Source organism: Tachysurus vachellii, chromosome 12 (genome assembly GCF_030014155.1).
Source record: "Tachysurus vachellii isolate PV-2020 chromosome 12, HZAU_Pvac_v1, whole genome shotgun sequence".
Taxonomy (NCBI): domain Eukaryota; kingdom Metazoa; phylum Chordata; class Actinopteri; order Siluriformes; family Bagridae; genus Tachysurus; species Tachysurus vachellii.
In genome coordinates this window covers 1,519,030-1,524,029 of record NC_083471.1, presented here as the reverse complement: position 1 = coordinate 1,524,029, position 5,000 = coordinate 1,519,030, and the positions used below count along the sequence as shown (strand labels likewise).

General features: G+C 39.1%; 1 protein-coding gene across 12 annotated transcripts in view; it reads left to right on the top strand.

Annotated features, from left to right (window-relative positions):
* The window catches only part of epb41l2 (erythrocyte membrane protein band 4.1 like 2), a 47,904-nt gene that overhangs the window by 19,061 nt on the left and 23,843 nt on the right, over positions 1–5,000 (top strand). The window lies entirely within an intron of this gene.

Here is a 5,000-nt window from a genome sequence, read left to right as displayed (position 1 = left end):
TTCTGTGTAACAAAACAAAACCAACGTTACTCACCTATCGAGAAGGAAAAAAGCGCCTCGGCGTCTTAAGTAAAGTTGGTCACATATTCACAGATTGGAGTTTCCCGAGTCAATAACTCCTGAGCTAAACACTGTTACTACACAAAACACGGTTGTAGCTGCGTCTCTACATTACTACGATAGAAAAGAGGTGTTATTTGTGTAGTAACAGTGTTTAGCTCAGGAGTTATTGACTCAGGAAACTCCAATCTGTGAATATGTGACCAACTTCCTGCTCCTTCAGTTCTCTCCAGCGCTGGAAAGCTGATCCTATATTAACACGTCCTACTTCTTACCTTATCGTAAGCCTTTCTTCTCTTTCTTTCTTTGTTTTTATCCTCCATGTCAATGTTAAAACCGCTTTCTGCTAATGTCACACATGCGCACTGAACACTCTCTCCGCCCATATTGACAAGACACGCCCCTTTCTGCTCATTGGCTACAGGTTTGTTTTGATTTTTGTTTTGTTTGTCGGTTTCTGGAGCATTTTTCCAACAACGGAAAGCCCACCTTTAACACACACAAGTGGGGTTTTCACACACAGGCCTTTATAACCTCTGATCACATACAGAGACGTGACAACACACTCTCACACTCTCTCTCACACACACACACACACACACACACACACTCATTAAATCTGAACTTGATAACTAGTTCAGGGTCGTAATGATTCGTCAGTTTCCATTAATCCCTACAGTCCTCATGTGACCTGTGTGTGTGTGTGTGTGTGTGTGTGTGTGTTCACAGCAGACCCAGCAGTCCAGTCTCATCATTCAGTACATTAGCGTAACTATTTGAGGCCTCGGTTATGAAACATTAAATCCTGTGCTTTTGATGCCAAACATGAAGTCATCTGGTTTAAAGTATTTTTTGCTTGCTAGCTTAGCGCTAGATTTTGTGACATTTATCCTTGTGCGTGAGCCCATATTTGGCCACGCCCACTTTCCAGTTAGAAGGGAGATTTCAGCTGTAAACACATGGATCTCAGCAGAAGGCTGTTTGTGCTCATGTTATTTCCAATCTACTTCATTCTGCCTTATCAAATCAATTCTAAACACAGTTCCTAGAGTCCATTAGCGTGTATGTGTGTGTACTGTATGTGTGTGTGTATGTGTGTGTGTGTGTGTATGTGTACTGTATGTGTGTGTACTGTATGTGTGTGTGTGTGTGTACTGTATGTGTGTATGTGTGATGAGTGTGTGTGGATGTGTATATGTGTGTGTGTACTGTGTGTGTGATGTGAGTGTGTGTGGATGTGTATGTGTGATGTGTGTGTGTGTGGATGTGTGAAATGTGATGTGTGTGTGTGATGTGAGTGTGTGTGAGATGTGATGTGTGTGTGTGATGTGAGTGTGAGAGAGAGTGTGTGTGTGTGTGTGTGTGTGTGTGTGTGTGTGTGAAAGCACAGCACTGTAACAGCATTATAGTTAAACTTGTCGATCACCTTGAACTGTTGCTTGGCTCCGACACTGGAGGCTCCTTCTGTAAATGTTAAAACTTTATCACACTGAAGGTTACACACACAGCCCCGTTACTGTACAGCTGTTACTAAGGAAACGATGCCACCTTGGAGAAAGAGCCCTTTAATATAAACCCGTTAGAGTTCAGGCCGTTCGGCTTCGTCCCTGTCAGGAGTAAAGGGATTGTTGTGGTACTGAGAGCGCCGACACCTCAAACACTGCCTCATTGTCCGAGACACCAACAGACGCCAACATCTGCCGCTCGTCTGCCGTCTGCTCTCGCCTCGTCTCGTCTCTCGCCCCGTCACGTCCGTGTCCTCAAACCCGGAGCAGAAATGTCGCGGCCGTGTGGCGTGGGCAGGTCTAGACTCGTTCCTTCTCCTCCGGCTTCACATTCCTTTACGCTAGCTGATCAAAGGAGAAAAGACCAGATAATAACGTCTGTGTGTCTGATTCTGTAGACGACATTTGGACGGCTCATTCCTCAGAAGTCTCTCTCGCTCACACACACACAGCTGACTGTTAGCGCTACTGTAGTCTTCACCGTAAGCCTACGTGCTCTTCCAGCACCAGCTCGCTATTAGAAACCTTAAACGTTCCTGCTAATATCTTTGCTATCACGTCGTCATAGATATCTATACACTAGATGTTGCATTGGGGTCCAAAACCGCCGCCATCTTTATACGGTGCTCCTTTACCTCAAATATATGGACGATGCCGGACTTCTGCGCTGCATTTGGTTGTTCAAACGAAATAAATCTAAAAACCAGACAGCAAGGGATTACATTACACAAGTGAGAATGTGTTTTATAATATTAAATGTTAGTAAATTATATTTCTGGTTCCGTTGGTTTGTTTTAGTCCTTGGTTAACGACCACAGCTAATCCATGTTAGTTACTCATTAGTTTGTGACAGTTAGGAAAACAGACAATGTTTGTAGGTCCCGAAGCTCTTAATAAGGACATTAAAAATTGACCCCATGCTTTTTTGCTTAAAGGTGAAAAGACCCAACTTTATGTTCTGTAAGATTCTCTTATCTGTCAAACATTATTAGATTGTCCTGGACTTAACACAAGCAGAATGATCTTTTATCAACTTACTTCACTTAAAGACATATTTAATGACATTATGTCTGAAAAGGGTTTGGATTTTTTATCTCGTGTTAATTTAAAAAATGTATAATATGACTTGTTTATATTTGTTTTGTTTTTATTGTATTTATGATATTTGTGTTTTTGTAATTGAATTTTTTTGCCATGAAAATAGCTTTTGATTGCTGACATGGTATTAAATAAAAGAATCTGAATCTGAATCTGTTTGTAGATTCCCAAGTGATAAACAGAGACGTCAGTCATGGACAAGTTGCAGGGAAACTAAACACTTTTTTTAAATGGTTAACTCAGCTGACCGTCCTGGAAGGTAGTGTTAATGTTGTCAGACGAGACGAAATATGTTCGTCAACAACCTTTTTTTGTCATGACTAAGACGAGACTGAACCACTGTCCAAAAACGCTGACTAAGACTAAATTAACATGCATTATTGTTGACGAAAAAAGACGAGACGAAAATGTTTTGTATAAAATAAAAACTAAGATAAAATCTCTTCATTTTCGTCTACAATTGTCTCTGCTTTTTCATCAGCTGTTACGCCTTTAAAATATTCACAACGAGTTCGCGGCTTCGCGCTGTTTAGTGTGTGTGTAGAAACAATTCGTCCGAGCGCAAGTCCACCCTGGTCTAGACTTTTTGTGTTACATTATATTTCCTGTCACTACACAGGCTCTTTTATTGTACATGACAGCTTGTGTCCCGATGACCGGTCTTTGCATTACGATTAAAAGCAGTATGAATAAAGTAAAAAATGTGATGTGGTCAAGTTCGAGTGTATGTACTGTTTAAACGTGTTCTCAACTTCTCACTGATACTTTGGTGATTCACAGACTGTAAATAGGTTGTGTTTTAGGCCCACAGTAAAGTGGTCTATTCTTTTATATATTTATTTTATTTAGTATATTTATTTTATTTCTGATTTGAACAGAAACATGAGACACAAGGCGACCAAAACAGTTTTAAAACCCTTTGTAACTTAAGTTGTCAGTCGGAGTCTGTTGGGCTCCAGCTTTAGAATTGTGTTGTTTAAAATAAAATTCTCTTCAGAACAGGTTCATCATTTGTGAATGTGTCTCCTAAATCAGAGTGAAAACCAGACACGTTTAACATTTGTGTTCAACAATCATCATCCAACACGTGTATTTTGTCACGGAATTATGACATTTAACCAATGTTTGAGATGTGAAACACTTTTTTTACTGAAATGTTTATCAGTAATAATCTCAGTAATAATGTGTTATTTTAAAAAAAGACTACAATTTTTTGACTAAAACTAGACTAAAATTAAAAGACTTTTAGTCGACTAAAACTTTAACAAAAAAAGAGATGTGAATGACTAAATATGACTAAAACTAACAAGGACATTTGGCACAAGACTAAGACTAAATTAAAAATAAGTGATGAAATTAACACTACTGGAAGGATGTCACCAGGTAACTTGGCAGTGTAACACACAAGTTCAGCCTCAAAGTCAAACTTTGTGGGTTTTTTTTTGGTTTATGTGAATTTACTTATTTAATGTTGTAAAAGTATTGTGGGAAAGGAATAAAGAAAAGATTGAACAGTCTTTGGCACCTCAACTATATAACTTTTACATTATGTTCCTCTCAAATTTGTGATTTGCTTCCACCTGCAAATTACTTTGTGTATCATATTTAATAAACCAATCCAATTTAAATGTGTAAATGAACATGTATAGTCACACCATTGTAGCAGGGTTACATGCAGTAGGCTATAAGGTAAGTAGTGATTGTTCATATGAAGTATACTCAAGTGGAAGAATGTAAGTAATAAACTTACACCTACTAGCACTATGTATTATATTGTGAAAAAGTAGATTATGTTATTATCAAAACCTTAAATTTTCTCTGGTCTTGATGATAAATACATGTCTGACCTTTGGAACGAACCAATAAGACTAGAAATCACATTCATGACGATTTATAGTGATTTTATTTCTTTGTCTACATTGACGCTGATGCATTAAGAGGAGGGGGTCCTGCCGTAACCAAGGCGACATCTAGTGTATATAATATCTATGTCACGTCATTAGCAAACTGTCAGCTAGCGTTTATTACAGAACGCATCAGGACGTTTATCCACATACAGCTGCATGTAATGTTCCTGTTTCCTCACCAACCTCTCTGTTCTCTCTGATGTTAATAAGTCACGTCACTGAGAAGGAAACTCGGTCAGTGACGTGTGATCCTGAGCTCGCTCACTCTCGCCATCGTAAACCACCTTCTGCTTAAGTAAAGCGAAGACGTCTGATTGGCTGACGGAAGGCAGGCCTCATTTGCATAAAGTTGTGCAGATTGCTGCGTTTTTGTAGTTTAGATAGCCGAAGACTTTTAACATTGTGTGTGTGTGTGTGTGTGTGTGTGTGT